At 38.9% G+C, this 21,819-nt stretch overlaps 2 long non-coding RNA genes across 2 annotated transcripts; one reads left to right on the top strand and one right to left on the bottom strand.

The window, feature by feature from the left end:
- Positions 1 to 7,970: 7,970 nt before the first annotated feature.
- On the bottom strand, positions 7,971 to 10,489 carry LOC119717737 (uncharacterized). The gene is made up of 3 exons (XR_005267886.2): positions 10,397 to 10,489; positions 8,391 to 8,507; positions 7,971 to 8,065 (listed from the first exon to the last, which is right to left on the bottom strand). It is a non-coding gene; the product is annotated as an uncharacterized lncRNA (long non-coding RNA).
- Positions 10,490 to 10,634: 145 nt separating this feature from the next.
- LOC110351754 (uncharacterized) lies at positions 10,635 to 21,575 on the top strand. Its single transcript, XR_002399557.4, has 4 exons — positions 10,635 to 10,792; positions 14,836 to 15,023; positions 15,599 to 15,644; positions 20,407 to 21,575. It is a non-coding gene; the product is annotated as an uncharacterized lncRNA (long non-coding RNA).
- Positions 21,576 to 21,819: the final 244 nt, after the last annotated feature.

The raw sequence follows: 21,819 nt of genomic DNA, 5'->3' as shown, positions 1-21,819 counted from the left end.
TTATCTTTTTATTTTCAGAAGAAAGTTCTTTACATCTGCTTCCAGTCCTGATAGCTCGTTATATCCTACAGGTTTGAGAGCTGCTTAACTAAGTTTTATTCTCATTTGGGTTCTTAGAAATTTTGTTCAAACCCTTAGCTTTCTGTTGTGTAAGCTGTGTGAGCTTTCTAAGGAAAGTGCATTTTCCACATCTTGGATTTTTCTTTTTGCTCATCTTTGACACCTGCTTTGAATTTTATTTATTTATTTATTTATTTATTTTGGTACCCTGGAAAGCCATGGGTGGCAGAACAGGTTGTGGAGTTGTATGCATGCCAAAGAGAGGGGTGGAAGTCTCTCCTTGTTGCTGGGGGTTTGTCACTCCTGGGGCCATGGTTTTGCTTTTGACATTGGTGACACTGGACATTGGATATTTAAGTCCAGCTGGATAAAAAAGCGTCAGGAAGGAGTCACTGTTTCTCTGGACAGAGACCTTGATGCAGTAGGAATTTCTTTGTTATTACCTGCAGAATATGATGTAGTGTTATAAAATCATACACTTTAGACCATTCAGACCTATCACTTTACATTTTTTAACACTAAACAGGTTTTTTGTCACCTGCAGACTCCATCAGCACTGTATGATTAATGGGTATTTTCATTTATTTTTCCTGCTGTGTGAGTCATCAGTCTTTATGAAAGGCATGTTGTCAGTCTACTGTATTTCAAATACATTAGTTTTAAATATTTATAGACAAGAGAAGAAGAATGTGCCATGTTGCCAGACAAAAGAGGAGGCTCACAACCCCTGAATTGTTTTTCACTCAGAGAAAAGGGGAAAAATTGTGGAGGAGAAAGGAGGGGAAAGAAAGGAAGAGTTCCAGTAGTGGCAAAAATCTTTTGATCCTTAAAGAGGTTTAGGCCCCACTTCAGCTTTTGTCTACACCATTTTCCACACCAAGGCAATGTTATGTACCTCAGTTAAGGAGCTGTTTTGCACCTTAAAGAAAGTAAAAGGAGAACCAGGCTCTCACAAGGAATGAGGAAAACAATCTGGCTATTTTCTGGTGGATGTCCCTGGTCACTCACCTCTGCAGTGGAAAGAAATAGGCATGTTTAGAAAAAAAAAACTCAACCTGAAAATTTTTTAGACCAAAAGGACACTAACCTAGAGTAGGTATCAAAAAACGTGAAAGGACACAGGTGAGATGGATCCTACCTTTACTGATCAACATACAGTTAAGCATTTATTTATGGTGAGGGGTGCCTCATGTTGCAGTTGATGGAGGGGTCTGGGCTGTTTTTAGCATGCCGCTTTGCAAAATGCTGGTGCATAAAACATGAAGGTGCCCTCTTGAATCCAAAGGAAATATATTCAGCTCTTTGCTTCATTTTGCATGTGTGCTCTTGGCTGCTGCCTGCTGCCAGCAAGCTGGCAAGAAGACATAGTGCACAGTCGGCAGTCTGGGGCTGTTGCTGCGGCAGGGTTGTTTCAGGCCAAGTGCATGGCACCCTGCGGCCAGGAGAGGGCCACCAAGCCATGGCAGTTTCGCGGTGGTTTGGTCTTTTACCAAAGAAACATGCTTTGTAAAAGCCTAATTGCAAAATCATTGAAATCATTGAAATTTGTGGACGTCTAACGCCAGAGAAGCAACGGCATGCCATCTCGTAGGAGAGGAATGAAAAAGACTTGCCTTCAGATCTGCTGCAAACGTTGCTTTTTGGAGAACGAATCAAAATAAGGAGATGAAAAGTGCTGTTAAAAGTGCAGGGGTCCTTGCCTTCCACTCCAGCAGCCTCCGTATGACAAATGTCCAACAATCCACAAGGCTGCTAATCTATGCAGAGCTGCAGATATCCTACAGATCAAGTGCAATCACCAGTACCTCTTCCTACCCTCTCTTAGTGCTAACAAAGCACAACAGGTTAGCAAAGGGACTACCCACTCCAGACTACCCCCAACTGAACATGACTCAACTGAGAGAAAATTGACTTTCAGTGACTGAATAGGAGCTAAATCATAACCCGTTTCAAGGTTGATTATACAAGGCACTAGGGGAGTAGGTATCTGTCTCACACAAGTGTCAATAAAAGACTTCCATGAATGGTAGAGGCTGGTGTACTCAGCCCTGTTCATAGCTATTCCTTGGGCAAGTACAGGCAGCCCATGCTCCTCAAATCTAATTTTAAGCCTCCACAGGATAAACACAGATCTAGTCATTCCTTCTGTGTTGGCAGGAGTTGATAGAAGTGTAGCTTGTTTAGAGTGCTCCCCAATGGAGTGTGGCTTTCCTGTTTCTCTTTATATTCACAGGTACATGTAGTCCTCTCTCCAACTCGTTCTCACACTACAGAGTTTAGGAGTTGTTATGATTTTTATCCAAGATAGTACACTATTAATAAATGTATTTGGACTCTGAAAAAGTAAGTGAGATCAGAACTGGGAAGTGCCAGATTATATGAAGCAAGGTGAGAAGGGAAAGTCAGCGGGCACAGACTCCAGCTTTTGGATTAAACAAGCTATCAATCCAGAGACAGGAGAGGGTCAAATGTGCCTTGTTCCATTTTTCATATGCATCAAGGCTGTTCCACTGCTGTGCTACTGCTTCAGCTGTTGAGCAGGGGCTGATAGCAGGCAAGGGCAGCATGGTCTGGAGCCTCTTGCAGCTTAAGTGCAACATCCTCGCTTTGGTGTTTCAACACCCAGAACATGTGCCACACCAGTGATCGCAAGGCAAGACACAAAGCAGAAGGTCCTGAACTAGCAGGGTCCATAAACGTGTGGCTCAACTAGGTTGTTCCTTGGGAAAGACTGTCATGAAGAAGATTCTGATAAAAAATAAACAAAAAACTCACTGCTGGGCCTTTGCACATAGCTCTGTTTGCATGTAGTTGGTTGTGATGGGCTTCTGCAAGTCAGGCTGGGGTCTTGTAGCCAGGAAAAGGTACTCAGGGAGCCTATCCATCCAGGACCCAACCTCTACACCTTGAACCCTTACAACTCTGTGTCCATTTGAGACTATTCAGGTGGGTGACGAGACAAGGTCAGTTCTGCTCATGGGGATTGGCTGCTGATACAGCTAGGTACCACTGTTTCCTTTTTTGGTGTGTTATTATACAAAGCTGTTCTCATTCTAAGAAGAGACTGGCACTCAGATGTAGGTATCTCCCTTGGTCTAAGCAGTATGGAAATGAATCTGATAAACAGGAAGCATTATTTTGAAGGATTGCCTTTTTCTCCCACAGAAAGTACTTACTACTTCCTTCTCAAGATGATGAACTTTATATTTAACTTATGAGTCAGATGTAAACAATACTTTTTTCTTTTTCTTTTTTTTTTTTTCCCTCCAAAATTTACTTCATCTTCTGTGTTGTCATGTCTTGATCCTGTTGTTTAGTGAAGTTTCTAATTTATGAAGTTTGTAGTTTGTGTAAGATTTGTTCCTTTAAAAAGTCAAACAAAATCTGGAATAACTATCTTTACTGCTAAGATCCAAGACATCTTTACCAAAGCAGGCAAGCTTCTCCATAATTACAGCCTCTGTGTGATGGAAACGAGACAAATGGTAGCCATGATGACATCACCTAGAGGAATCATTCCAAAAAGTGATTGACACATTCTTTATCTCAGCTTGTCTAATTTACATGTTTATTAATTAGCTAGAGATGATATATATCATCTTGCAATAAATTTTGTGTCCTGTGTTGTTTTCATTTAATTTCATTTGCATATACCTTATGATAGCATTATCTTACACATATATCAAATATCTTACACATATATCAAATATTTTCAAAAGAAAGCAACTTGTCTCATTAAATGTCTTACCCACTTTAAGAATTAAAGTAACTTTCTTTCCACTTAGCCAAAGCACATTCCAGCTCTAACAAATTATCATGTCACAAAGCTGACCGTCCTATACCCTTATGAATGAAAAACAAACACTGTCCACAACAAGTGTAAGTCTCTTCCCTCTATGTACCCCAGCAAGGATTTAATTCATTAGACCTCTCACCGCCAAAACTCCTTTCTTATTAATAAGCTAAGATGGTACATGGTAAGACTACTATGTACACAGGCAAAAACATCTCCTGTAGGCGACTATTGCACTAACATGCAGAAAAAAAATGTTCACCTTCTCTGTGGCATGGCTCACTGTTACTACTTTATTCTGAGGATCGATTTTTTTTCATCCATTTTCTCAGTCATTTCAAAATCTTAGTTCCAGTTTCTGACACTATTTGTCACTGCTCTGGGTGAAGTTATTTTACTGGTCTCATCATCATTCATGACTTTACCTGGCCAGTTCCCAGATCCCAGCACAAGGAGTTTGAATTCCAGACACTATTTTTGAGATACAGACTAAATTTACAAAGGAAATTACCAGATGCTGTATTAGCTTTCTGTTCAGAGCAGCTTGCAAAACCACCTTCTTTACCAAAATTATTGCCATAGGTTAATACAGCACAAAGAAAAGGAGAAAAATGCGATGATTATGTCATCATTATGCTTTCATCAAAGGAGGTCTCCATCAGTTGTCTCCAGCAAAAACCCAGGCAGTTCAAAAAAGACAAAGAAAAAGACATTAAGATGCTCCGTTCCTGTTTTGGCAGAGCCTTTTCCATTTCCATATGGAGAGATTTAGTGTTTTGGTATTGTACATGGCAGTACACTGTCACTGGGATACCATTAAGACTTTCCAGAAAGGAGCTAAAAATTCTCAGTTATGTCCTACATCAACACCAAAAGAAAATAGGGGTCAAAAGATACTATTTTCTTTAAAAATTACATACCATACTTTTGTGCAGCCAACTAGCACCATCTACAGTCAGGAGAGCCACTAAAATGAGAATGTCATAACTGAAACTAGGAAAAATAGCAAAAGGTATTTTCAGAGCTCTCCATATTTTCCTGTTATATGTTATAAAACAGCTTTCTGAGACTAAGGAAAATATACAAACAGATCAATCTAGTCTGCCAATATGATTTTAGGGGATTGTAATATAATAACAGTGATCCATAAAGTTATTATTTTGAGTATGAAGAAGTGGAGGTGGGAGAGGTGATGGGAGGATATTCAAGAATAACATACATTGCTTCGAGTATATCCTGCATGCTATTTGGTAATTTCAAGTCAAAACCAGTGCCAGACAAACTGAAGCTGGTGTGCCTCTGCCCTGGTCATTCAACAGGATTTCCTTCCAATTTTGAAAAAGTGGAGAGAGGAAGGAGCTTACCTCTTCCCCATCACAGTCAATAATATATTGATACCAGGTTTTGCCCTGAGTGTTGTGCAGGCTGATGTTGTCATCTAAGCTCTTTCTTGCCACTGCCTTTCAGATGCAGCCTGCAAAGAGGACAAGAACATCCATTCTTCTCACACACCAGACTCGCTTCCTCCCACCTTTTCCTCAGCTCCTGTTTACATACTGCTTTCACGGAAAAGGCACTGTTCCATTTCTTTCATGGAAGTCCTTTCACAGCTGGTCATCTAGGACAGACTGAGCACAGGCATTAAGATAAATACAGTGTAGTTATTATATTCTGGCCAAGTCCTGTGCTGTGCCTGTTCAGTTTTTCTGAATACAAATGTCTTGCAAAATTCATCCCCAGACCACTCTGTAAATACTGATCTGAGGTGAGGATTCCCAGAGCTTTGATGTGGTTCTGCATGAGCCTTTTCATTAAAGTAAGAAACTCTGGAAGAAAAATTGCTTAAGTGAAAACCAGGTATTGGCCTGAACAGAAACACGCACAGAATGTGTGTCATAGGAAATAACATGGTAGAGGACAATGTCTGGCTCTGGGCTGACATTTAAATGAGGAGGAAAAGAGGAACAACTGAAATGCAGGGAAAAATGTCGAGACAACACTGGACATGCTATGAAACAGCATAGACAGCACTGTAGAGAAAAAAAGTGCAGCAAGAGTTTTCTGTGCTGAGCCTGGGTAGCAGACGGTAGCTGTGAGTGAATAAATACCTTTTATTGGGTTGCCCTTGTGTGCAGGAAAGCTCCGTACTGCACACATTGCTTCCAGGGCACTTGACACCACGATCCATTTTGTTGCCTGAGAGAAATAACGCAGAAGACCCCATAGCTTGGTTAATCAACTGGGTCAAAAAGGAGTAATAATATGCATAATGTAACAATTAGCTTTTGGCAGTATTTAATATATTCACTCTGGAAAAGGTTTGCATAATGGCTCTGATTAATATAAATGAATGAAATTTTAAGGAGTTTGTCAGCTGTCCTCCCCCTAAAAAGCAGAATGATTAATGATAGCAAAATTATAACAAGAAGGTAATAATAGCTTGCACTTAGCTTTTTAGATTGTAAGGAACTTTACAAACATTCACTAATTGATTTAAAGCCTCTGTTTATCCTGTGGTGTGAACACCAGGAGTATAAGACAAATGTATTAACTGGAGCGACTGTGAAATTTGTCACGCTCCCTGCTGAAATCAATGTTCCACTTCTGTGTTACAAAGGAGAAGTATTAGGCTCCTAAGCTGTTTATATTAGAGTGCAGATATTTTAGCTGCCAGGGACCCCAAAGAAACCACGCTGTTTATTGCCAAAGCTGATGCTCTCCTAGTGAAGTTGCCTACTGTTTGTAACAAAAGAGACTTCCATTGGCCTGTGTACTTTTAAAAGCCCACTCAGGTGTGGAAAAAATGGACTCTCATAAAATACAATAGCACTAATAAAACTGATGGGTAGCACACTTCTAGAGCCCTTGTACAGTTGTGAGGCCACCTCCGAAGTGAAATATTAGTCACTGTGTGCAGGGGTGAGAGCTTTAAACTCAACCTTCGCTTGCTAAAAGCACTCATTTTCTGCAAGATGACCCTGGCTGTCTTCAACAAAGCTTCCTCACAGCAAGGAAAAGGATATATCAGCTTGGCTTTAGGAAAAGCTCCATTTTGAGATCTGTAAGTAATTGCCACACTTGAATAGTCTAAGTGTGGGTACATCTCCTTTTGATCTACAACTGCATAAATCAGCATTAAAGTTTGTATCTCATAGAGAGGTATTAATGCTGCCGGACTGCTTGGCAGTTCTTGCTCTGCTTCTGTTTATCTTTTGTAAAGGTCGTTTTCCAGCTTGCAGCAGAATTGGCACCAGAGGCTGCTAGCAAAAAGGCTTTTTGTATGGAAGTGTAAAGGATTTAAGAAAGGAACACAACCCTAAAATAACCAATGTGAGCATTTCACTGGGACTGCATGCTCAAAATTGTCCTTGGCTGAGAAGCAATATTTTTGGATCCTCTTTTGAACGCATGTTTTGTTTTGCGTTTTCTAATACCACACTTGACATCAGAGCATGGAAGACAGAGTAACAGCGAATATTTCAAATACCAAATGTGGTAACCTTTGTAAGGAGGGTGCTGGCAACCACAGCACAGAGACACTTGAACTGCTGCTGCGTGGAGCCAGCCAGTGATCAAAAGCAGCTGTCCTGTGCTGCACTGCTGGACTGAGCTAGAGGCACCAGCCTAGTAATTTCCAACTATGCAGCTTCAAGGTCCAGGCTGATGTGCCCTTGCAGAGCAATGCAGTGCCATGGGAAATGCCTGGCTTGGCTGAGGTTGGAAGTCACTGCACAGCATTTGTCGTGTGGTATCAGCAACACATGGGCTGAGCCTTTGTGGTACACAAAGCCAGCACTGATAGAAAAACATACCCTTTTGTTTGCCCACATACACTCGAAGACAGGTTGCTGCATGGGGTACCAATCTGAATTTATTAAGCTGAACATATTTCATGCCCAGATGGCTGTGAGCCCTTGAGTAAGCAGCTTTGCTTCTCTTTTGCCCCTTTGTGTGATCTAGCTGATTCTCCATCCCTCTGGAGGCAGTGCTGCAGTAGGGGAAGGAAAAGGAGCACTGTATGTTGTTTGTATAACTGACATGCTAACATGAAATCCATACCGAGTACCTAGACAGGTACTTGATTCAGTGCCTTCTGTACATTTCTACTTACAGTTCACATGCAGATACTGACAAAACAGTAGGAAGCTGATATGTCCTTGTGATGCTCCAAGAGAGAAAGACCAGGGGTGATGGTGCAGTTTTCCTTTGTAACTTTTTAGTTTAAAAACAAAACAAAACAAAAACCCACAACAGACTATTGTGAATTCCTTAGTGAGAAGTGCTGTCTGCTGCAATAAAAAGTCCATAAGAGCAAGAATAGAGAGGTGCTATGTTTCTAAAAGTCAAGCTTAACCGGCTGGGCACAGTCCCATACCAGTGCAGGCATGGTCCTGGGGGACCCCAGCTAATGACAGATTTAGTCGTCTTCACACCTAGATCCCCCATATCTAGGTGACATACACTTTCAAGTTCCATTTCACTAGTTGGTTTTAGCTATGTTGTGCTTGCAACAGAAATTAATACATGCTACAAATACCTGGCACTCTTCTTTGGTGGTGAGACTGTACAAGGGAGGCCTTTTCAACATCACAGAATAGGTCTGCTCTGCTGGCACACGATAACTCAGAAACTGCCTGGGCTCCCAGAAACCCTTCTGTGAGAAGATAAAGGCAGTCAGTATCCTGTCTCTGCTGCTCAATGGTGTGTCATTGGCAAATGCCTGGTTTTCAGGAGTGCCATGGGGTTAATTTGGGAAGTAGGAAGTCATTTCCTGCTGGGACCTTATTCAGACCAACACTAGTTTCTGCCTTTTCCAGCACTAACCCTAACAATTTCCGTCAACACCTCATAACATTTCCTGTTGCTGCACTTCATCTTTCCTAGGTGTCTTCAGCCTCCTGACAAAATCTGCTGCTTCTCCTGAACCCGAGCAAATCCTGTGAGGTTTTGCTAAGTGTTTTCTCTCCTGGCTACATGCAATGAATACAGAGTTTGATGCTTAAATCTAAAGCTCACATTCAATTCACTTGAAAATTCACTTGAAGACTTTGAATAACAAAATATAAACATTTGATATATATATAAAAAAAAAAAAAAAAAAAGCAAAAGAAAAAAGCTCCAGCAGCTGTGGAGATAGGGAACGCTAAACAAGGAAACCTAACTTTTCAGCTATTGAGGATCCATAGTGTTTTTCAGAGAAAAAGCTCCCTAACAGCTTCCAATTTATACTTGTGATTTGAAAACATCCAGTTCAAAAAGGCAAAACATAGGCTACAGTTATGACACTCCCCATTTTAAAGAAGGGAAAAATGAGAAACAGGCAAATTAAGTTGAGGCAGTAGGACACAAGAAAAAAAACAGCAGCAAGACTCAAATTGAAATGCAAATGAACTATCTTAATCAGAAGACTGTTTTTTTCTTTAAAAAAAAAAAAACAGAAACAGATTGAATGTAGAGAAAAACAATGGTAGATTTTGTGGGACTATCATTAATAGCCTTTTTGCGTACTGATCATTTTGCTTGACATTGTTCTTTCAGATGTCAAAACCATGTAATACAAGGTTGGGGTAAATGTGCACACTAACTCTGTCCCTGGCTCATAAGCTGCTTAATGTTTTTTTGCTTTCTTAGCTGAAAAAAATACATTGCTTTAATATCAGGAAAACAGTCTTGCAAGAAAATAATTTCTCATTTATCCAAATGTTCATTTCAACTGATGAGAGTCAGAGGACCATAAAATGACATTCTAGTCCTGAGTAAACTGCATTTGAAATTCAGTTAAAAAAAAAAAAAAAAAAAAAAAGATATCAGATTGAAATCCACAGCATTTGTGCCCTTTGAGGTCTGTGCGTTGGTGTGAATCTGCCCTGCTCTAGTGTCATCATCAATTTAACAGCATCAAGGGGATGGAGAATAATGTCTGAGACTTTTTCAGGGGGTGGGGAGTTCCTGTAAAGAAAAGCTTAGTATTTGGATTAAATTAGGAGAAGGCCTGTGAGTTAGCCACTGCAGAAATGGGGCTGTGGCTGAGGACTTTTCTCTGTGTCTGAGAGGACCTCCCAGAGGAGGAAGCATTGGATGAGGCCACCCCTTTGCATGTGCCTCAGCTAAAGGAGTTAGGTATCTTGTCTGATTTTACCGGGGGGGGGAAACAAATGCGTACACACACACACAAAAGAGCCATTTTTACATTAATAGCTTACCCTGGTTGTCAACCAGCTCTACCAAGCACAGTTCGCTGTTAGACAACCTTGATTCTGGGGTACTTAAGGCAACATACACACTGTTCAAGGTTAAACACCATGCAGAGAGCTTTAAAATAAGGGATTTACACAAACATAAATAAATAAATAAATAGATAGATAAATAAATAAATAAAATGAAATAAACAACCAAAACACCACAATACTGAAAACTAGCCCCCAAGTGCTCGTGATGTGTCAGAAAGCTTATTTACAAAGCACTCAGATAAAATGCACCTTATAAAAACATGTAAATATCTTATGTGTCCTTAATCAAAGCTTACTGAGGATGTTTTTGGACCTGTGAGTCAACAAGCATTAGTCTTCCTCTTTATAATGTCTTGCTTCTCTCTTCCAGCCAGCCTCCTTCTTCATGCACCTGTGTAGGTGTTTTTCTCAATGACCTCCACTCCCTTAAGTCTTCCTGCATTTTAATTACTTTAAGATGGAGTCCTGAATGTTAATGATAGTTCAGTATATTAAATCTCTGAATAATTAAGGCTGTTTTTTTTTCTTTTTTTTTTTTCTCCCCACTCCTTTGGTGATAGTGATTTGTATTCTGTGCACTAAGTTACAAAGCTTGACAGCTAAAGCTTAATATATTTTTTTTCAGTTTCAGAGACTGAGAAGTACTAATTCTGACAGTCATTGAAAAAATTCTCAAAACAATAGTATTAAGAACTGATGATCATATTCAGTAAGTACATCCACAAGGAAAATCACATTTGTCTGTGTATTTATGAATAAATTTACCTTTAATTTTATTTTAAATTACCTGTTTTTTTTCTGTGTTTCTTATCAAAATTGTGCCTTGGTGCTATTTTAGGAAATGTCTTTGATAGTATAGTCACCTTTCTGTTGGTATAGGGAATTTAAAATAAAGCTGCTTTCCTAGCAGCCTGGTTGCAGTGCAAAATGTTCATTTCCCTTGCCCTCACTTTTAATGCTCTATCCAGCTTTATGCAAGGTGGGTGGTAGTTTTTGCAAATGGTTGCAGCATGCCAAACTCTTTCTTGACTGACTAGAAATCCAAGATCATGCCCTCTATCTGAGACTTTCTCTTGAATTTAAATAATATTTCCATGAGCATATTGACAACATTTATGTTCAGTCTTATACCTGATGCTTTTAAAAAACTTTCTACATTTATTAGAAATGAGTTAAAGCACTACAACTTAGAGATGAAAATTCAAGGTAACTCAGAAAAGTAACAATTGGAAAGTTTTGACCCCATGTTATACATAATATTTTAAGTATGCTTTCTTCCTCTTCTGTGTCTATCATTTATTATTAATGAACAAAAGCTCTGCAACTTTGAAAAGAAGATTTAAGTCAGTATCTAAAATACTCAGCTGGAAAATGAAGAGATGTCTCAGAGGTACTAATTACTGAGATTGGGAAACTCAGTGTGGAAGGGGCTGGAAATATGGATTAACATGGTATAAGTCAAGGAAAACTTTACTAACTGGAAGAACTGTAAAGCAATAAATTAAGGATTGTTACAAACAGACTGTTTTATTTGAGTATGGGTATGTTATGAGAAAAAGAATTACATACCAATTACATTACCAAGACCTCTTGTGTACCTTAGTTACATCAAAACAACCTTATAAAATTTTATAAAGTGTCTGTAAGAAGATAGTTATGTAATTAAAGCCTATTTCTTTACTGGGATGTTTGCATCATAGGACCAGCACTCTCCTCTGAGTTTAGTACAATCATTTTTTGTCTGAAATATCTTACATTGATTGTAAACTCATTTAGAAGAACTTTCCTTGGAGAGATGTATTGAGCAAGAAAAGGTGAAGAAATTCTGCTGATTTCTGATGCCTGAGTCCTGAGAGACATTGTGAACATGGAGGTAGTTACCTAGTCTCCCATGAAATTATTTATGTGTTACAACAATGCTCACAGGATGAGGCCTTAATGGGCCAGGTCTATATCTATTATTAATCTGTATGAACAACTGAAGGTGAAGATTTTGCCATGAATCTATACTGATTGATGCAATTTTTTCTGTTTATTTTGAGACAATTAGTAACAAAAACAGTTCTGCACCACGTAACAGGCACAGAACACTTTTATGATGTCAACAAAGATTGAAGTGAGTCTTATAACCTTATATTTCTATGGGCAGCAGTCAGATTACTGACTACATTTGCCAGGTGTTTGCAAGAGTACTCTGGCAATGTACCATTTCTGCAGGAGTGAGAATGTTACCTATAAAAATAATAATTTGAAAACAGATAAGGAGAAAATTGCATAGAAATAAATGACATGAAGGAGGGAGAAAGGTGGAAAAAAGACTTGTTGGGAGTTATGATACAAATACTTGATATAAAGGCAGATGAATTGTCATTGCCTTGATCATACAGTATGATTAGCAGCAGCAGCAGAGTGACAGAATATGCCACTCTTAGGCCTGCTTGAAGAGCTGTTGTCCCTGTGCTCCTGGAACATCACCTTCTGAGAGAGGCTGAAATACCATATTTGTCTAGGAAAGGGAAAGTAATGAGAAAAGAACAAGCAACATGTTTAGACCTCAGGAAATAAGTAAAATAAAATCTTTTGTATTACCTTTCAGTGAAAGCTTGGAAACTGGCAGTTTATCTTCTGCATTTTATTGTCTTCATTTGTTCTTATGTATTTTCAAGCAATTGAGCAGTTCTGTAGTTTCTTATTAATATTTTGCAAGAAGGAACAAAAAATACATTAAGACACCTTTAAATTAGATTTTAAATACCCACAGACCTATTAAAAACTTGCAGTGAACATTTTTTTATAACATCAAGTGATTTGCCTCCACAGTCAGGCTTTTTAAGGATAAACATTATTAGCTTACATTTCTCAGTGTTTCAAGTTTGTTTATAATTTTAAAAATAGTTTTTAAAAAATACATTAAGTTCTACTCATAATCATGGACTACACAGCCTCAAAAAAGGTTTAATGGGCCAGAGCTTCAGCTAAAGGCTGATTTAACCTTTTCTGTTTATGGGCTGCAATATTGTTTGGCCGTCTTTCCTGAAGTAAGCATCTAATTAGAGCCCACAAAAGAGAACAGTGATTCCATATTTGCATTTATTTGTTGCAAATTCTCATTTATAATTTTCTTTCCATTCTATTTTGTGGAGCTATTATGGTATTTGTGAACACTGAATACTTTCAGTGTAGTATTATTAATTCCCATACCATATTAAAATCACAATCTAAATAAGGATTTGTCTGGTACTGCTGAGGACTACTAATTGAGATGTTGTCTCTGAAATATCTGATCCAACCTGTGATACATGTGCATGAGTACATGATTTTTTGCTGCATTTGTGCTACTTTAAAAATTGACCAATCTTTCCAACCCATAGTTAATAAAATTTAAATATTACAAAGCATTTTGGGTCAGAGACCCCAAAGTATTTGGCACGTGCTCTTATTTGGGATTTAGCCCATCCAGAGAATTCCATGTAGGGAGTTTCAAACAAGATAGCTTTAGACTACAAGACAGATTTAAAGAAGGAGTATGAGTGCAGACAGTTGTGCTTCTTGGCCGATCTTACACCTGAGAACAGAACTAAGGTTAGAAAGGAAAATGTTTGGGGTTTGAGTGGATTTACTGAGTATTACTTATATAAGCCTTACCATGTTTCAGGTATCTTACAAACCTACCCTCCCTTGCAAGTCCCATTTTTGTGCAGTTATTTCTTCCCCTGCCTTCTGGGGTATATAGGTGTTTGTGTTTTTCAAAGCTTTAACAAGAAATCTTGTCCTCGGAGACAGTGACCATATCCTGGAACAGGCTTTCACAGAAACTAAACTCAACTGGGGCAGTTCCTGGTTGGTTTAAGTGCTGAGGACCTGGTCCATAGCCTTCTGGAAAGATTTACCTTGGCTCTGGGGTTGCTCCACACTCCATCACCACAAGTGTAGTCACCTTGCAGGAAAGGAAAAGGGGAAGGTGACCCCTTAGTCCAGTATTGGCTGCATTACAGAGGGATGATAGATACTTGACAGATAGAGATACCCACAGAGCTCCCCAGTAGAAGAAATAGATTAACAAGTGTCATTGACCTCCCTTTAAGCTACAGGGGATATTTAAGCCACTGCAGATGGACAGAAACAATTAATATAAAAATCCACTTGTGATATTTTTTTATTGCCTAATTGCACATCTACTGGTCTAGTGCCTAATTTACACTTAGAATACTGTAATTTGCCTTGTCAGGTGTTTCTTTTTTATTGTTCATTTCACTGTGCTAAAATAATTGCCATCATATACTTCTAAGAGAGATTACTTTTGTTGGACTTACCATTTCTATGAGATCTTTGTAGTCCATTGCCACAGCCTCTCCCATTTCTCCCTGCTCTGAAGTATGCCTTACATATGTACAATAATTTCCTTCCATCTTAAATATTTCCACTCCTGGCAATATGTCAGCATTTAATCTCTTTGAAATATTTTTTTTTTTTTTCTCAGATGATTTCCAGGGCAATCACTCTTACAGGCAGACTTCAGATAATTTCATAAAGAAGGATTCTATCCAATGTTTTTTACTGTCCTTTTGGGTTTCTAGCTCAACGGAATAATGCCACAGCCATTAACCTCAAATGTGAATCACAGCTGAGAGTTCATACTCAGCCCATCCAGTTTCTCCATGGTGTCCTTCACCTCAGTGTGCAGCCTGTGCACCCACGAAACCCAGAAAATCTCCAGTAATCTACAGAGGCTTTTCTTTGATCATTTTGCAGGCTGTGGAGATCTTTCTGAAGATCTGATGTCTGCACCAGAGGCTCACCTTTCTGCAGCCAGTTTGGATATTTCAGATATGTCAACACACTGGCTGACTTGCTCCTTGGAAGGATTTGTTCTATATTCAGTTGTTTACCAACATTATCTGCAAAAAAAATCTCTACAAATACAATTCATAAGAGAGAAGGTAAGTTTTCCAAAACTGTTAGCAGGGAAACAGTAGGAATGAGCTGCTGGCAATACCTAGCCCATGATCTGAAGTCATTCCACTTAACGTTGGTGCGTCTTTTACCACATATTAATTGTGCCACCCAATTATTTCAAACCAGTGGTCCTTCCACCCAGTTATGTTAAACCAGTGGTCCTTCCAATCTGTTAGCTTCATTAGTATAATGGACTGCAATGGACATACAGAGATAAGCTTTAAGAAAGTGGCAACAGATCCCCATGCAGTCTCCAAGCTTCACAGCAGTTCACGATACCCCTGAAACACAGTTTCTATCTGCATCCTCATGTTTCTACTGATGACAGATATGTTTTTTTCTTTTATCATCTGATTCTTTTTGACGTCACTCGAATTTTTGGATTTCAAAATTGCTTCTAAATTAAGTTATCCAGTTTAATGGTTTGTGACTTGGGGAAAAATACTTCCGTTTGGTTGTCTCTTGTTTGTTTGGTTGTCTCTTGTCCATTAATTTTACTGAGTGTTCCCAATTCTTGAATTATGTCATTTTTCTGTTCTTCTTTTCTGTGATTTTACAGAGTTCATAATATCATTGATGAGATCTTTCTTTTCTGGGATTGAAAGGTACATTTTTATTTGCATCACATTTCTTGGTGTTTTATTTGCAAAGGCTTTCATAAGGTACTAAAACTGAAATTAACCTTTTGATTTTAAAATGGCATATTTTATACCCTGTGCTTATACCAGAAGAGATGGCTTACTATTAGGTGGTACTATTATTTTAAAACAAAGTATCCTTTAACAGCAGTATCTAAAATATCCTTTAACAGCAGAATAAAACTACTGCAAAATTCTGTCATTGAACTCCAATATTCATATAATAATGCAGAAGAATGAACACCTCTGCTTTATACTGGACCAGAGGTTTTTTTCAAACCTATCTGGGAAAAGATTTTCTAGATTAATTTTCAGATTATTGACATTTAAATATTAAATACTAAAACAAACTAATATTTTAAGTGTATCAGTAGGTGGAATTTTTAATTACATGTTTTTCATTGTTTTTCGGAATGCTGTATGGGTAAGTGCTAAATAACCCTTTGAAAACACTGTCAGTGAGATGTGGAACATCTAAGACTACAACCTATTATTATTTACACAGACCTGAATCAATTTGTGTTATTGTTTAACATCATGGAAGAGCATTTGTTGTATTAGAAAAGCTCATATACATTAGCAAACCAAAAAGCCTGCTGTTTTCCCCTGGGTGCCTTACTATCTGTTGTTAATTTTCAGATAAAGCTGTTGATGGACTTACCATCTGTGATTATATCATTGTGTATGATATACTCATAAGCCTTTGTAATTAAATTCCACTGTTTGGAAGAAACGGGATCAGATTTACTAGATGATGCAGCAGAATCTTGTAGTCAGGGTTCAGGATTTTAAATAACGCAGCTCCCTTTTCTGCCAGATGCGTCTTGAAGAATAATCTAGTTTTCAGTTCTCTGTAGACCTTCCCTTAATGCACACCATTTAGAGCTAGTTGAATAAAATAAATAAATAAATAAATAATAGTTATTAGTTCTCATCAAACACACTATAATTAGCAATTAACATTATGCATACCACCCACTTCTAAAACCAGTTTGGGGCTTGTTGCATATTCCTTTAGCTGTGTAGCATATAAGAATATGTTAGAATCCATTGTCTATGACAGAAACTTAAAATAGGGACTAAAAACCAGAATTTTCTGAATTCTAGTCCCAACATTTTCACAAGAAGTCCACTTGTTTTCTGAAAAGGATCATGAATTTTGTATGCACTGTTTGCTATAAAACAAATATGAAATTATTTGAGATCCAGTTAAATACTTGCTGAAAACTTAGCTGGCTTCAGTGAAATTTTGTCCAGATTTTTGTTAAATGTCAAAAGGTGGATGAAATCCTAATGTCAGGCTTTCTTCCTGTATTTAAATGCTGCCTATAAAATGATTCAAATATATGTAAGTATTCCCACAGGAGTTTGGGAGGATTCCTCAGTATATGCTTGTAAAGCAAAAAAGCACCAGTCCTATAAACATCTTAATCAGAAGTGTTTATCTTGGCTGTTATTTAGCTGCAAGGAAATGAAATATTGATTGTGTTCCTAAGATTGCCTTAACCCTCTCTGCCTTCCCTGCAGTAAGTGAAGTTGATAGAGCAGAAAACACTCAATCAAATTTTCACTGGACAGGGTCACATTACTGTCTGATGTTTTGTTGCTGTGGTGTTTTCTAACAAACTCTGAATGGTTACGGCTACTGTTAATTTCACACACACAAAAAAATAATAATCCAAAACTCTGAAAATAGACCTATTCAGTCTAGTAGGAACCCTATTCCTGTGTGCAAGTGGCATGCCGTGATCCCAGGAAGAAAACTGTTACAGAAAGTTAAGTTGATTATCAGCATGTAGGAAGACTGTATCATTTAGGTATTCTATAAATTCAGAGCTGGAAAACAGCTAGATCAGTTTGTTCATTCTCCCGCTAGTTTGAGATGTCTCTTGTGTGCTGTACATGCAGTGATTTATTCATAAAGTGATTTATTAATGGAATGCTTGAGATCAACACAGCTTCAGGCTAGTGAGCACCTTTTGTGCACTGCGGAGCAAACCTGTGCCCCCTTGAATGTGATAACGTTTAGGAGCACAGGCTGGATTCGGTTCCTTTAAAGCTTCAAAAACATCTATTTCAAGCTGCTGAAAATGTCACTGAGATCTCTGCCTACTTGCTGAAGGGCAACTTCTTGAGTTCTTGCTTTGTATTTTACTTTCACCTGCTGCAATTATAATGATCTGAACTTTACATGGTATTTCTTTATGATTTTAAGAGTAAATTCCATAGAAAGCTTACAATTAAACAAAATAATTAGGTCTTGAAAGAACAATTTTTTGCTTTGCATCTGACGAGGCCTATTAATCTTTCCCAGTGAGGGCTGCAGACACGGTGGACATCAGCAGTTACGTTGGATTGCCAAGGCTGTAAAAATCAAGATAAATGACTGCTTTGTTTAAACCCATCTGTTATTGATGGGGCTAAGAGAGGCTTAGCTTGTAAGTGGTTTCGTGGACCATATATGTCCACAACACCCACTGGGAGTCATTTTAGCACAGTTTGGAGTAGTTTTGTTAGCACACTTTGTTTTGTGAATATTGTATTACAAAATGATTTGTGAAGGCATTTCATCATTCATGTTAATGGTGTTGGTGCCCTTTCTGGTGCGTAAAGACAACTCAGTCGTACCAGAAACATGTCATGTCTTAGTTTTCCTCTGAGAATTTTGGAGGTCACTGGAGGCTTGGCAATGGGGCATTACAGGCACTTAAACCTAAACTGTGGTTCTTTCATGGTCTAGTTGAGACAATAAGGGTGTTTTTAGTGTGTGACTGGAAAAAGAGACCTAAGTTGGGCTGGAAATACCGGGACCCAGTAAGAAGAGGGAGAGAGTCATGTGCTGTAGAGATGCTCCTGGATGTCTGACACAAAGCTCACCCACCAGCTTCATAGCATGAAAGGGGTTTTGTGTTTCTCCTGGTTGCTCTGGCTGGTCAGCCTTGGAGGCTCAAGGGCAAGATGACACAGCCCCATCACACTTTTCCTTGGCAGAGTTGCCACGATGGCTGCCTGGGTTTCCGTTCTGAGCCAGTGACTGAACACTGATATGGCCATTTAGCTGGGAGAAGTAAAACGGACGAGCCTCTTCCCCCCAGGAGCCTTTCTGGCAGTCACAGGCAATGAGAAGTTCATCTTCAAACTCTTCAAAATAGGTTTTCCTCATATCCCCAAGCTTAATTGCTATAATTTGCAGGTGATCACTTCCATTGCTTCCTCTTTAGCACACCCCAATGGTCTTTGCCCCTCAGCTATCACATTTTTTTCTGAGAACAGCATTACCTGATCCGGTCACCCTGTGAATAGGCTCTGAGGGTGCAGTTCCCTGGGATAAAACATGGTTATCAGGGTGAATCTGATTTAGGCTTCCATTTGGTAATTTCGTTCTCTCTGGCTGCAAGAGAAGTCGTAACTGGTGACTGAAGATCTTCCTTAGAGCAAAACATATTTTAGGAGAAAAGCATCAGAGTAAAAATGCTTTTCCATGTGGAGGCTCTGGAAGGACCCACCATCACTTCGCTTCCCTCACCACCTGTCTCTGTCAGAGCTTCCTGCCCTGCCCTGGAGGCCCAGGGACCCCTCCCAGCTGCCCAGTAACTACTGTGGGGCAAAATCCTGCCCAGCTTAAGCAGCCCTTACACAGCACCCTTACCTTCAAGCTGCCTGCTTGCTCCACTGGGTTTCATGTCCCTCCCCTGCCTGCTGATGGTGGCAGAGAAGTGATGGCAGAGGGATGCAAACACTGCCAGCCCTGGGCAGCATCCCTCTAGAGTCTGGAAAATGAAGCTGCACAACCAGGTTTTCCTCCTGCTCCTTTACTGCTCCACACAGACACATTTTCTAAGTGACAGCTGTGCTGTTATGCACAAAAAATAAAAAATAAAAAAGTATGTATTTAGAAGTTTTCATATTTTAAGCTTCTCCACCTTACTTCTTTTAGTTTCCATTGAATGTATATAAACATAGCATATATACAAGATAGGATATGCTTAAATTATAGCCACAATGACTGTTGTGGTTTTGGTTTGGTTTGGACTGGTTTAGTTTGGTTTGGTTTGGATTGTTTTGGCTTGGATTGTTTTGGTTTGGTTTGGTTTGATTTGGTTTGGAAGATGTGAAGTAATGGTAGGACCACTTTAGAGCATTTCAGCAAAGTTTAAATATATAAATTAAAAATGTTTAGCTTGGAAAGAGCAAGCAGATAGTGAAAAAGAAGCAGTGCCGACAAGATCCAACTTTTAACTGTGCATCAATTAACATGAATGGCAATCCCTCTGTGTATTTCAGCTGAAGAGTATTTTAAAGTAGACTATGGCTATGCAGGACCTAGTATCTGATGACAGACACAGGAAGGGTTGAAATGCTCTCAAAATTTCTCTCTAGCCTAGTAAACCATTCAGTATTAGGTGTATGTTAATAAGTTTCTAGGCCATAGTTACCTTGGTATTGACTCAATGCTCTTATTTGTTATTTGAAATACATAAAATAGAATGTAACTACATAATAATTAAGAAAGGAAAACATGGTTTCCTGGAAATTAATCACATTCATTCCTTGACTGGCTCTCTTATCTAAGCAACACAGGATATTGGGAATACCAGCCTGCTGAAATGTAATCTATGAAAATACACGTACAATATCATCTTAAACCCATCATTGCTGATAGTAATCGTGTATAATAAAACTCTTTGTGCCTCTAGTATTCACCAAGTGTAATTTATTTTTTTCCTAGGCGGCAACTTTTCAAAAAGGTTAAGTGCCCAACAATACAAGAGGAAACCTTTAAATGCCTGGCTTTTTTTCCCCCATCCATGAAAATACAGAAGCAGAGGTGTGAGTGGGTGCCACATGGTGCCCATCTGCCTTTTGCAGGTAGGTGCTCCTCACACCATCAAATTTTTAAGAACAGCACCCAGCTCACAGCACATCTGGTCAAGAGGGCTGCTCACAGCTGTGACTTACAGGCAACCTTGAATTCACCGTGACAGACTGAAAAAGTGTCACTGTTGTTAAATGATTTGGGAGGACAGTGAGGAGGAGAGACCAAGATAGATGTGTTGAGCATTAAAAAAAAAAAGTAAAAAACAAAAGCTTGGGGGTTCCTTATGGAACCTGGGTAGATGAAAAACATGATGCAAATGTATGTGTGGGGAGTGCATGCTTTAGGATATGCAAATGGAGGGGAATATCAAGCTAATGTATAAATTAAGGTTGTTATAGGGAATGAATTTATACTCTTAATGTTCAAAATAACTTACTGTTTAATGACATAAAAACAGGTGATAATCATATTTTAATTATTGATTATAACAATGATAAGGGGAAATCAGAAATTATATTTGAAAGAAAAAAAGAAATTTAATTGAGGATGATTATTTTCTGTTCTTTTAAAAAGACAAAGAAACATATATTTACAAGGAACAGGAACCTTTTGTGGGGAAGTCTACACTTCACTTCACCTATAATTTTTATTGTCCCTACACCCACATACAAAATTCTAACAACATGGGTCAGGGTATATTCCATAGGTTACCTTCAACCTATACACACAAAGACTATGTACAACTGCAGTACATTCTCTAACATGCCCAAAAAGAAAATTAGATTCCCTGACAAATTTATTCTCATACAGACCCCAAATGGTATTTAGTAAACAGAGTCTAGCCTGACATTTATTCTGTGTGGTTAAAAAGCAGCTAATGATCAGGGAAAATAGAAGATGCCTTGTCTATTTCATATAGCGTGCCCCATAAACTTTTCAAGAGCAATCCTCCCATGGACTAGGTGACCTAGACTCAGAATATGCTGTCTAGTTTCCATGTCATCATTCTCTCTCCCTTCCCTTCCCTTCCCTTCCCTTCCCTTCCCTTCCCTTCCCTTCCCTTCCCTTCCCTTCCCTTCCCTTCCCTTCCCTTCCCTTCCCTTCCCTTCCCTTCCCTTCCCTTCCCTTCCCTTCCCTTCCCTTCCCTTCCCTTCCCTTCCCTTCCCTTCCCTTCCCTTCCCTTCCCTTCCCTTCCCTTCCCTTCCCTTCCCTTCCCTTCCCTCTTCTTCTATCTCTCCTCCCTCTTCCTTTCTGTATTAGCAAACCATACAGAGTTTTGGGGTATATTTGAATACTAGATTTTGCATGTGAAGGGGATGCAGC

The sequence above is a fragment of the Anas platyrhynchos genome, chromosome 1, assembly GCF_047663525.1.
Source record: "Anas platyrhynchos isolate ZD024472 breed Pekin duck chromosome 1, IASCAAS_PekinDuck_T2T, whole genome shotgun sequence".
NCBI classification, from domain to species: domain Eukaryota; kingdom Metazoa; phylum Chordata; class Aves; order Anseriformes; family Anatidae; genus Anas; species Anas platyrhynchos.
The sequence above is the reverse complement of the archived record's forward strand: the minus strand, read 5'-3'. Positions and strand labels throughout refer to the sequence as shown.